The sequence below is a fragment of the Macaca fascicularis genome, chromosome 18, assembly GCF_037993035.2.
Source record: "Macaca fascicularis isolate 582-1 chromosome 18, T2T-MFA8v1.1".
NCBI classification, from domain to species: domain Eukaryota; kingdom Metazoa; phylum Chordata; class Mammalia; order Primates; family Cercopithecidae; genus Macaca; species Macaca fascicularis.
In genome coordinates this window covers 79,382,561-79,396,307 of record NC_088392.1, presented here as the reverse complement: position 1 = coordinate 79,396,307, position 13,747 = coordinate 79,382,561, and positions in this window count along the sequence as shown.

Here is a 13,747-nt window from a genome sequence, read left to right as displayed (position 1 = left end):
TTGCACAACTCTCCATGTTTTTCTTATCTTTCCTACACATGCAAATGTAATTTACTTAAACCAGCATGTCTCAATCTGTGTATCAGGTTCTATGAAGTGTTAGAACAAACATCTCAGATTCTGCATTTGGAAGTGCTCCATGAGATATCTAACGCTTAGAGGCTCACAGGAAGCATTAGTACATTTAGAAGCTGAAAGATTCTAAGCAGTCTTGTGGTAAAGAACCAATTAGACATTAATTAATTCTAATTATTGATTGGTATGTTTGCATATGTACGTATGTGCATATGAAATATCTATTTCCGAAAACTTTACTGAGGTATGATACATACAATAAAATGTACTCATGTTTATGCCATAGTTTAATTTGTTAACAAATGTATACACCCATGAAACCACCACCACAACACAAAATATAGAACATTTCCATCACTTCCAAAAATTTTCTCATCATTCCCTCCATAAATCCATAACCCCAGTCTAATGACGAGAAGAACATTCCACAAACCCAAATCAAGCGGCACTTCACAAAAGACCTGACCAGTATTCTTCAAAACTGTCAAGTCATGAAAAACTAGGAGAGAATGAGAAACTGACCCAGACCACAGGAAGGGAAGGGAACATCACAACTAAACACGAGATGCTGGATTGGACTCTGGAGCAATAAAAAAGTATTAATGGAAAACCTGGTGAAATCGGAATAAAGGCTGGAGTTTACTTTAATAGCATTGTCCCTAAGTTGTTCCTCAGTTTTGATACCGTGCGGGGGCAGTGAAAGTGAGGGCAGAGAGTGGAGAAACTCCCTGCCCATTTGCTGTCTCACAGTTTCCACAGGTCAGGAGTCCCGGCAGGCTCAGCTAGATCCCCTGCTAAGGTTCTGTGGTCTGCAATCAAGGTGTCGGTCTGGCTGCATTCCTTCCAGGAACATGGGGTCTTCTTCCAAGTGCATGTGCATGTTGGAGGAATTAGTTCCATGTGGGCTTATAACTAGGAGTCCAGGTTTTCTGCTAGTTGCTGGTGGAAGCAGCTCTCCGGGAATACAGGTCCCCAGGTTCCTCTCCACACCGCCCTCCTCCTAGGCCCCACACAAAGTGCCTGCCTGCCTCCTCCAGACCAGCGAGACACTCCCTCAAGACTATTAAGACAGTCTTACATAATGTGACATAATCATGGGCATGAGAGCTTACAGGTTTGCTATCTAATATAATCAAGGGAGTGACGTCCCGTTGCCCATTGATTAGAAGCAAGTCACAGGCCAGATGCAGTGGCTCATGCCTGTAATCTCAGCACTTTGGGAGGTCAAAGTGGGTGAATCACTTGAGCCCAGGAGTTCGAGACCAGTCTGGGCAACATAGTGAGACCCCTGTCTCTACAAAAAAATACAAACAAATAAATACAAATACCAAATAAAAACAAATAAATACCAGGTATGGTGGCACACACCTGTGGTCCTAGATACCTTGGAGGCTGAGATGGGAGAATCGCTTGAGCCCAGGAGTTCCAGGCTGCAGTGAGCTATGATTGTACCACTACACTCCAGCCTTGGAGACAGAGTAAGACCCTGTCTCCAAAAAAAAAAAAAAAAAAGGTGGGAAATGGAGTCGGGGGGGGGGTCACAATCCTGCTTACACTCAAAGGAGGTGGGGCGGGGCAGGTGTATTACTCAGGAGTTATACCAGGTGGCAAAGGTGAAAAGACTATCTCAATTCTTTTTGTGTGTGGTGTGTATGGATTTCACCATCCATTTTAGGATGGACTATTAGAGGCACAGAGGCACGAAATAAATCAATTTCAAGTATATACATGGTCAATGACGTAGCAAGGGCTAGTCCGCAGGTCTTTTTTTATTATTATTATTATACTTTATGTTCTAGGGTACATGTGCACGATGTGCAGGTTTGTTACATATGTATACATGTGCCATGTTGGTGTGCTGCACCCATTAACTCGTCATTTACGTTAGGTATATGTCCTAACACTATCCCTCCCAGCTCCCCCTACCCCACAACAGGCCCCGGTGTGTGATGTTTCCTTTCCTGTGTCCAAGTGTTCTCATTGTCCTCAGGTCTTACAAAAGAAAAAAAGTTTCTGAAACTATAAGCTTTGTTACTTAGCTTTTAAGCAACAGAAGTTCTTTGTAGTCCATTTAAATTCTTGACTTTTTTGTTTTGAGTTTTTTAAATTGTTTTGGTGCATGTATTTTCAGTTTGATTAACTTTACTGGATGCCCAATATATTGGTGGGCACAAATTAGAATGTTTACAGAATGAGCGTGTTATTTTTAAAAGAACTGTATTGGTCCATTTCACGCTGCTATAAAGAACCAGCTGGGACTGGATAATTCATGAAGAAAAGAGGTTTAATTGACTCACGGTTCCTCAAGCTTAAGAGGAAGCATGACTAAGAGGCCTCGGAAAACTTACAATCACGGTGGAAGGAGAAGGGAAAGCTGTAAGCTGCGCAAATCCAAAGGGATCTTGAAAATACATCCCCTTTAAAAAGTTGTCATCCTGTGAGTTCATGTCCTTTATAGGGACATGGATACAGCTGGAAACCATCATTCTCAGCAAACTATCGCAAGAACAGAAAACCAGACACCGCATGTTCTCAGTCATAGGTGGGAACTGAACAATGAGATCACTTGGACACAGGAAGGGGAACATCACACACTGGGTCCTATTTGGGGAGGGGGGAGAGGGGAGGGATAGCATCAGGAGATATACCTAATGTAAATGACGAGTTAATGGGTGCAGCACACCAACATGGCACATGTATACATATGTTACCCACCTACACGTTGTGCACATGTACCCTAGAACTTAAAGTTTAATGAAAAATTTTTTAAAAAAGGAAAAAAAAAGTTGTCATCCGGGACATAACACTGTTCTACATATTCACTCTCCTCTTCAAATCCTGGCAGGAGAGACAGCGAGTGAAGGGAAAAGTGCTACACACTTTCAAACAATCAGATCTCGTGATAACTCACTGTCACAAGAACAGCAAGGGCGCAGTCCATCCCCACCATCCAATCACCTCCCACCAGGTTCCTCTTCTGACATGTGGGGATTACAATTGGTGATGAGATTTGGGTGGGGACACAGAGTCAAACCATATCAGGAACAAGCACAGTAAAACAAAGTTTGCAGTAAAGCTTTATCAAGATTTGGAAAGGCATAGATTCGATTTAGTGGGAACCCGTATTACTTCCTATGATGAACATGTCCTCATTACTTCTCACACAAATTCTGTCCCTGAACTTTTCTTCTTCAAGGATCATGCTTGGATTATGCCCTGAACCTTTTCATCTTCAAGGATCATGCTTGGATTATGTCACGATAAACAAAATATTCTTCAATTATAAGAGAAAAATGTCATCTGGCATATTACAAGTGGCACTAGCTTATATTTGGGTCAATTAAAAGACTTTTGCTTAGGGTATATATATTACAGGACAAAATCATAGTTGTGTTGTTCCCAAGGGTGGAAAAGTAGGTTTTTTATTGTTGTTTTACTTGTTTTGTTTTAAAAAGAATGGCATGGATATTTGTGTCAGAAACCCTTGAAGAGATTCCATTCTAAAAGAAAAGTAAGACTCTGACTTAATCTTAAGAACACAAGTTTTCATGCAATGCAAAACCCATGTATACCATAACATAGTATAACAGGCATTTCTAAATGACAATTAAAATGACGCATTTCTGTAAAAAATAGCATCTTAGCTTCTCCTCTATGCTGACTAGTCCAAAATAAGAATCACAAGAGAATTCCGAGAATTAACAAAATAGCAAATTTAGTTCAAAAAGTAGTCTTTCATGCTTTGCAGAAAACATAGAATTGAAAAATCAAGCACATTATGTTGGAAGCATTGAAAGGAATGAATAGGAAGTGTTGGGTAAATGGTGGCAATTGTTCCAACCCATCTTTGAATGCAGGAACAGAAGTGAATACAGGAAGCAGCTAAACAGGATCCATTCAGACTCATCTGTCCCTCCTGTCTCCAGGAAGTCCACGGGGAAACCGTGGCATGACAGCTGGTGGGACATGAGCACTGAGAGAAGCCACAGAGGGGCCACATCAAACGTTCCAACAAGCCATGAGGAATGGTGGGCCATCTTCGGAATCAGACGAACACTGCACACAGAGCCATGCATAGAGAAGAAGCCGCAAGTAGACCACCGCCTAAAATCATCCATGAACTGTGACTGAAACCAAAAAGCCTCAGAATATTGGAGCTATAAGGAACCTTAGAGATCCTCAAATAAATGAATTCGTTTATATTTTTTTAGTGAAACATATAACCACGTTTGAAAATGGCATACTAGGAGGTACAATTTAAATTGTATTTTTGTGTGTATGTTTTATTTTAGAATAACGTTTTATTAACCTATATTTCTAAATTTCAATGCTGTTTCTATTTCTACGATACTGTGTCAATGCATTTCAGATTTTGCAATATTTCAGTGTTTGCTCAAAGCCTTTACTTTAAGAGATGATCTGATATTGCTCGTGTATCCGAAATCAGACAGGTGACTGGCAAGATAAAAGAATGTTACTTTAAAAGCATAAATCTTCTTGGGATCCAATTATTTGTGAGTGCTCCTCAGCTCCCTCAGGAAAAGAAACTGCTGACATTCTGGTGAAGAAACAGGTAGAGCTCAGGCTTCCCTGCTCTCCTTTGCGGGTACATTCCTTTAACAAATGAAAGGTGAGCAGACGGCAAATTGGTCTTCATCTTCCCAAAACTTATCAAAAAAAAAAAAAAAGCGGAACTCATGGCAAATTATATACATACATGAGCACATGCACGAACCCCAGGCTTCCTGTAAGCTGCCCAAATCCAAAGCGATCTTTAAAAAGCTGTCGTCCTGGACATAACACTGTTCTACACATTCACTCTCCTCTCCAACACATCTCAAAGAAAGCAAAATACCAGTACTCCTAGCAGACTCGTGATCATTCTTGGTCTTCCCAGAAGGAAACGAAATGACTATCCCTCCTGAGGTATAAATTACCTTTGTGGCACAATAATCAGTATTTTGGCCATATGTAGCTGATTTCTCAGGTTCTAAGCACCCCTTGTGCTAACAAACCAATAGAGCCAGGTCTGATCAGCATTAAGACCTCTACATCCCTATTGCCAACCACACACTTTTAAGATGTGCTCTGGCCTGACAGGCTTCCCTTGTTACAAATACTAGAATAAAATGAATCAGATACTCAAGGACACTAAGGGAAAATCTAACTGACTATATCCTTTCGTTTTGATCTTAATTCTTACCTGTGTTCTCCAAGGGAAATCTAAACTAACCACCAGGTTCCTGAGAGGCTCCAGACACATCTGCAAGGTTGAGGCATTTTGGGTGCTGCATGAGCACTGGGAAAATCAGTCATGGGGATCAAGGACTCCCTGGTGTCCTGTATACATGCCGTGTTGTGTAATTTGTGTGCATTAGCTAATTTAACCCCTACAGTGACCCTCAGAGCAGAGGTTCTAAGAGTATGCCCGTGGATCCCTGGGAGTTCACCATGGCACATTATTTTTTATTATTTTATTTAAATATTGTATTAAAACTTCTATAATATTTTAAGTTTGTGTATATTTAAATGATACTATTTTTAATCATTTTACTTTTAAAATTTTTATAACTTTAATACTACAATGACATTATTTGCCTTTCTCACTGCACTGACATTCTTTTTAAGCTCTATGGATTTTTTTTTTAATTTATTTACTTATTTGTTTTTTATTATACTTTAAGTTCTGGGATACAGGTGCAGAACATGCAGATTCATCACATGCTCCATGATAGTTTGCTGCACCCATTAACCCGTCATCTATATTAGGTATTTCTCCTAATGCTATCCCTCCCCTTTCCCAGCACCCACCAACAGGCCCTGGAGTGTGATGTTCCCCTCCCTGTGTCCATGTGTTCTCATTCTTCAAATCCCACTTATGAATGAGAACATGTAGTGTTTGGTTTTCTGTTTCTGTGTTAGTCTGCTGGGAATGATCGTTTCCAGCTTCATCCATGTCCCTGCAAAGGACATGAACTCATCCTTTTCTATGGCTGCATAGTATTCCATGATGTATATGTGCCACATTTTCTTTATCCAGCCTATCATTGATGGGCATTTGGGTTGGTTCTAAGTCTTTGCTATTGTGAAAAGTGGCACAATAAACATATGTGTGCATGTGTCTTTATAGTAGAATGATTTATAATCCTTGGGTATATACCCAGTAATGGGATGGCTGGGTCAAATGGTATTTCTGGTTCTAGATCCTCGAGGAATTGCCACACTGTCTTCCACAATGGTTGAACTAATTTGCACTCCCACCAACAGTGTAAAAGCATTCCTATTTCTCCACATCCTCTCCAGTATCTATTGTTTCCTGAATTTTTAATGATCGCTATTCTAACTGGCATGAGATAGTATCTCATTGTGGTTTTGATTTGCATTTCTCTAATGACCAGGGATGATGAGCTTTTTTTCATATGTTCATTGACTGCATAAATGTCTTCTTCTGAGAAGTGTCTGTTCATATCCTTCATCTACTTTTTGATGGGGTTGTTTTTTTCTCTTGTAAATTTGTTTAGGTTCCTTGTAGATTCTGGATATTAACCCTTTGTCAGATGGATAGACTGTAAAAATTTTCTCCCATTCTGTAGGTTGCCTGTTCACTCTGATGATAGTTTCTTTTGCTGTGCAGAAGTTCTTTAGTTTAATGAGATCCCATTTGTCAATTTTGGCTTTTGTTGCAATTGCTTTTTGTGTTTTAGTCATGAAGTCCTTGCCCATGCCTATCTCCTGAATGGTATTGCCTAGGTTTTCTTCTAGGGTTTTCATGGTTTTAGGTCTTATTTAATCCATCTTCAGTTAATTTTTGTATAAGGTGTAAGGAAGGGGTCCAGTTTAGTGTTCTGCATATGGCTAGCCAGTTTTCCCAACACCATTTATTAAATAGGGAATCCTTTCCTCATTGCTTGTTTTCATTAGGTTTGTCAAAGATCAGATGACTGTAGATGTGTGGTGTTATTTCTGAGGCCTCTGTTCTGTTCCATTGGTCTATATACTGCTTTGGTACCAGTACCATGTTGTTTTGGTTACTGTACCCTTGTAGTATAGTTTGAAGTCAGGTAGCGGGATGCCTCCAGCTTTGTTCTTTATGCTTAGGATTGTCTTGGCTATATGGGCTCTTTTTTGGTTCCATATGAAATTTGAAGTAGTTTTTTTATAATTCTGTGAAGAAAGTCAATGGTAGCTTGATGGGAATAGCACTGAATCTACATATTACTTTGGGCAGTATGGCCGTTTTCACAATATTGATACTTTCTATCCATAAGCCTGGAATGTTTTTCCACTTGTTTGCATCTTCTCTTATTTCTTTGAGCAGTGGTTCGTAGTTCTCCTCGAACATGTCCTTCACATACCTTGTAAGTTATATTCCTAGGTATTTTATTCTCTTTATAGCAATTGCGAATGGGAGTTTACTCATGATTTGGTTCTCTGTTTGTCTATGATTGGTGTATAGGAATGCTTGTGATTTTTGCACATTGATTTTGTATCCTGAGACTTTGCTAAAGTTGCTTATCAGCTTAAGGAGTTTTTGGGCTGCGATGATGGGGTTTTCTAAATATACAATCATGTCATCTGCAAATAGAGACAATTTGACTTCCTCTCCTCCTATCTGAATATGCTTCATTTCTCTTGCCTGATTGCCCTGGCTAGAACTTCCAATACTATGTTGAATAAGAGTGGTGAGAGAGGGCATCCTTGTCTTGTGCCAGTTTTCAAAGGGAATGCTTCTAGCTTATGCCCATTCAGTATGATATTGGCTGTGGGTTTGTCATAAATAGCTCTTATTATTTTGAGGTATGTTCCATCAAGACCTAGCTTATTGAGTGTTTTTAGCATGAAGGGGTGTTGAATTTTATCAAAGGCCTTTTCTGCATCCATTGAGATAATCATGTGGTTTTTGTCATTAGTTCTGTTTATGTGATGGATTACATTTACTGATTTGCATATGTTGAACCGGACTTGCATCCCAGGGATGAAGCCAACTTGATTGTGGTGGATAAGCCTTTTCATGTGCTGCTGGATTCAGTTTGCCAGTATTTTATTGAGGATTTTTGCATCAATGTTCATCAGGGATATGGGCCTGAAATTTTCTTTTTTGTTGTGTTTCTGCCGGGTTTTGTTATCAGGATAATGCTGGCCTCATTAAATGAGTTAGGGAGGAGTCCTTCTTTTTCTATTGTTTAGAATAGTTTTTGAAGGAATGGTACCAGCTCCTCTTTGTACCTCTGGTAGCATTTGGCTGTGAATCCGTCTGGACCTGTACTTTTTTTGGTTGGTAGGCTATTAATTACTGCCTCAGTTTCAGAACTTGTTATTGGCATATTCAGGGATTCGAATTCTTCCTTGTTTAGTCTTGCGAGGGTGTATGTGTCAAGGAATTTATCCCTTTCTTCTAGATTTTCTAGTTTACTTGCATAGAGGTGTTTATAGTATTCTCTGATGGTAGTTTGTATTTCTGTGGGATCAGAATCATTTTTTGTTGTGTCTATTTGATTCTTCTCTCTTTTCTTCTTTATTATTCTGGCTAGCAGTCTATATATTTTGTTAATCTTTTCAAAACATCCTCTCCTGGATTCATTAATTTTTTTAAAGGTTTTTCATGTCTCTATCTCCTTCAGTTCTGCTCTGATCTTAGTTATTTCTTGTCTTCTGCTAGCTTTTGAATTTGTTGGCTCTTGCTTCTCTAGTTCTTCTAATTGTGATGTTAGGGTGTCGATTTTAGATCTTTCCTGTTTTCTCCTGTGGGCATTTACTGCTATAAATTTCCCTCTCAACACTGCTTTAGCTGTATCGCAGAGATTCTGGTACATTGTGTCTTTGTTCTCACTGGTTTCAAAGAACTTATTTATTTCTGCCTTGATTTTGTTATTTACCCCATAGTCATTCAGGAACAGGCTGTTCAGTTTCCATGTAGTTGCAGAGTTTTGAGTGAGTTTCTGAATCCTGAATTTAATTTGATTGCACTGCAGTCTGAGAGGCTATTTGTTATGATTTCCGTTCTTTTACATTTGCTGAGGAGTGTTTTACTTCCAATTACATGGCCAGTTTTAGAATTAGTGCTATGTGGTGCTGAGAAGAATGTATATTCTATTGATTTGGGGTGGAGAGTTCTGTAGATGTCTATTAAATCTGCTTGGTCCAGAGCTGAGTTCAAGTCTTGAATATCCTTGTTAATTTTCTGTCTCATTGATCTGTTTAATATTGACAGTGGGATGTTAAAGACTCCCACTATTATTGTGTGGTAGTCTAAGTTTCTTTGTAGGTCTCTAAGGACTTGCTTTATGAATCTGGGTGCTCCTGTATTGGGTGCATATACACTTAAGATAGTTAGCTCTTCTTGTTGCACTGATCTGCATAATGGTAAAGTACCATTATGTAATGCCCTTCTTTGTCTTTTTTGATCTTTGTTGGTTTAAAGTCTGTTTTATTAGAGACTAGGATTGCAACACATGCTTTTTTTGTTTTTTCTTTCCATTTGCTTGTTAAATATTCCTCCATTCCTTTATTTTGAGCCTACGTGTGTCTTTGCATGTGAGATGGGTCCCCTGAACACAGCCCACCAATAGGTCTTGACTCTTTATTCAATTTGCCAGTCTGTGTCTTTTAATTGGGGCATTTAGCCCATTTACATTTAAGGTTAACATTGTTATGTGTGAATTTGATCCTGTCATCATGATGCTAGCTGGTTATTTTGCACATTAGTTGATGCAGTTTCTTCATAATGTCATTGGTCTTTATATTTTGGTATGTTTTTGCAGTGGCTGGTACCAGTTTTTCCTTTGCATATTCAGTGCTTCCTTCTGGAGCTCTTGTAAGGCAGGCCTGGTGGTGAAAAAATCCCTCTGCATTTGCTTGTCTGGAAAGGATTTTATTTCTCCTTTGCTTATGAAGCTTAATTTGGCTGGACATGAAATTCTGGGTTGAAAATTCTTTTCTTTAAGAATGTTGAATATTGTCCCCCACTCTCTTCTGGCTTGTAGGGTTTCTGCAGAGAGATCCACGGTTAGTCTGATGGGCTTCCCTTTGTGGGTAACCTTTCTGTCTGACTGCCCTGAACATTTTTTCCTTCATTTCAACCTTGGTGAATCTGACGAGTATGTGTCTTGGGATTGCTTTTCTTGAGTAGTATCTTAGTGGTGTTCTCTGTATTTCCCAAATTTAAATGTTGGCCTATCTTGCTAGGCTGGGGAAGTTCTCCTGAATAATATCCTGAAGTATGTTTTCCAACTTGGTTCCATTCTGCCCATCATTTTCAGGTACACCAATCAATCATAGGTTTGGTCTTTTAACATAGACCCATATTTCTTGGAGGCTTTGTTCATTCCTTTTCATTCTTTATCCTCTAATCCTGTCTTCATGCTTTATTTCATTAAGTTGATCTTCAATTTCTGATATCCTTTCTTCGGCTTCCTTGATTTGGCTATTGACACTTGTGTATGCTTCACGAAGTTCTCATGCTGTGTTTTTTCAGCTCCATCGGGTCATTTATGTTCTTCTCTAAACTGGTTATTCAGTTAGCAGTTCCTGTAACCTTTTATCAAGGTTCTTAGCCTCCTTGCATTGGGTTAGAACATGCTCCTTTATCTCAGAGGAGTTTGTTATTACCCACCTTCTGAAGCCTACTTCTGTCATTTTGTCAACCTCATTCTCCATCTGGTTTTGTTCCCTTGCTGGCGAGGAGTTGTGATCCTTTGGAAAAGAAGAGGAATTCTGGTTTCTGGAATTTTCAGCATGTTTGAGCTGGTTTTCCCTCATCTTCGTGGATTTCTCTAACTTTGCTCTTTGATGCTGAGGAACTTTGAATGGGATTTTTGCGTGGGCATCCTTTTTGTTGATGTCAATGTTATTGCTTTCTGATTGTTAGTTTTCCTTCTACAGTCAGACCCCCCTTCTGCAGGTCTGCTGGAGTTTGCTGGAGGTCCACTCCAGACCCTGTTTGCCTGGGTATCACCAGCGGGGGCTGCAGAACAGCAAAGTTTGCTGCCTGTTCCTTCCTCTAGAAGCTTTGTCCCAGAGGGGCACCTGCCAGATGCCAGCTGGAACTCTCCTGTATGAGGTGTCTGTTGATCCCTGCTGGGGAGTGTCTCCCAGTCAGGAGGCACAGGGGTCAGAGACCCGCTTGAGGAGGCAGCCTGTCCCATAGCAGAGCTCAAGCACTGTGCTAGGAGATCTGCTGCTCTCTTCAGATCCGGCAGGCTGGAATGTTTAAGTCTGCTGAAGCTACACCCACAGCCACCCCTTCCCCCAGGTGCTCTGTCCCATGGAGATGGAAGTTTTCTCTATAAGCCCCTGACTGGGGCTGCTGCATTTCTTTCAGAGATGCCCTGCCCAGAGAAGAGGAATCTAGAGAGGCAGTCTGGCTATAGCAGCTTTGCTGCGCTGTGGTGGGTTCCGCCAAGTTAAAACTTCCAGATGGCTTTGTTTACACTGTGAGGGGAAAACCACCTACTCAAGCCTTGGTAATGGCAGATGCCCCTACCCCCACCAAGCTCAAATGTCCCAGGTCGACTTCAGGCTGCTGTGCTGCCAGTGAGAATTTCCAGCCAGTGGATCTTAGCTTGTTGGGCTCCGTGGGGCTGGGACCTGCTGAGCAAGACCACTTGGCTCCCTGACTTCAGCTCCTTTCCAGGCGAGTGAACAGTTCTGTCTTACTGCGGTTCCAGGCACCACTGGGATATGAAGAAAAACTCCAGCAGCTAGCTCGGTGTCTGCTCAAATGGCCGCCCAGTTTTGTGCTTGAAACCCAGGGGTCTGGTGGTGTAGGGACCCAAGGGAATCCCCTGGTCTGTAGGTTGAAAAAACCGTGAGAAAAGCATAGTATCTGGGCCAGACAGCACCTTCCCTCACCGCACAGTCCCTCACAGCTTCCTTTGGCGAGGAGAGGGAATTCCCCAACTCCTTGCACTTCCCAGGTGAGGCAATGCCCCACCCCGCTTTGCTCACCCTCTGTGGGCTGCACCCACTGTCTAAGCAGTCCCAGTGAGATGAACTGGGTACCTCAGTTGGAAATGCAGAAATCACCTGCCTTCTGTGTTGGTCTTGCTGGGAGCTGCAGACCGGAGCTGTTCCTCTTCAGCCACCTTGCCTGGAACCAGTTCACTGCATGGACAATTGTACTGATGTTGTACAGCAATGTTGGCGGAAACTGCTGATGCCTTTGCACAAATCGGTGCAGTGGTATGAAACTGTATGGGTAGCCATTGGATTCTTCACTACCAAAGTTTAAAAAGAAGTCAGTTTTATTTAAGAAAGTTTTTGATAAACGTGTAGCAATTTTTTATTTTATTAAATCTCCACCCTTGAGTTCCCATCGTTTTATTATTCTGTGAGACAAATGGGAAGTTCTCACAAAGTGCCTCTGCTGCATATGGAAGAAAACCGTCATTTAAGGAAAAGCACTCGTACAGGTATCTGAGCTGCGAGCTGACCCAACTTCTCCTTTCATGGTACACCATTTTTATAGTACTTGTGAGAATGACTGACATATCAATTATGATTGTATGGATGGGTATCTGGAAGCCGTTTTCTTGAAAATGAAGTAAGCATCTGACTTGAAGAAAAACAACTAAGAATATTTGTTCCCAAGTAAAAAAAAATAGACCTTTCAAGCAAAAAAAAAAAAAAAATCTTAATTAGAAAACTGTATCTATCATGGTGAGCTTAACATCTTTCCAATCTTAAAGACTTTTTTACAAGGTCAGTGAAAATGTTGACAAATGTGGGGGTTTGGGTTATCATGTAATAAAATGGATAAACATTTGGAAGATCCTCATAACTCAAGGAACCCATGCATGACACTACAAAATCATTCAAGGTAAAAGATCCATTCAAAGTGCAAGTTAGATTAATGGGTTCAATGTAATCAAATAAAAAGTTCCCTGGTGTGGTTTCAGATTACACATTGCAGCTAGCCATCGGGAAACTATAACTTGTGGAGTTTTGGTGTAGTCTCCGAGAAGAATACCCACAACCTTCTTGAAAGCTATTAAAATATTCCTCCCTTTTCCAACTGTATTCTGTGTGAGGCCAGACTTTCATTATGCATTTTAGCCAAAATGACAAAAAACAAGAGGCAGATACAAATCCAGACGTTTTCTATTACTAAAGAGACATTAATGATACTAAAGAGATTTGGAAAATGTAAAACAATGCCACTGTTCTCAGTAAAGTATTCTTTGTTTTGGAAAATATGCTTTTCATCAAAAATGGTATTTAGTTTTAAATAAGCATATTAAAGATATTTTCAAGCTTCTTATTTTTACTTTCTAATACGGTAAATTAATATGAACTTTTGGGATCCTCAATAATATTTAAAGGAGTTAACAGGTACTGCAACCAAAAATGTTGAGAACTGCTGCTTTACAGGTAAGTACTACAATGGAATCCCATTTGTCTGTCAAAATCCAGACTGGTAGTAGAAATGTGGGTTGAAGAAAGTTGAACAAGTTAGGGAATCATAAATTGATAATATGTTCATACTTTAATCACTTTCCTTTAAAGAAAAGTATGCAAACATTGATTTCTGCCACTCTTTTGATCTAAGGATAAAACATTTTCTTTGAGTGTGGGTCTGCCTTTTGGAGTTTTGCAGTGTCTTTCTTGCATAAACTATACCCATAAAGCAATATCTAAGATTCCTAATTTTTTTAGTGAAGAACGTTATTTAAAA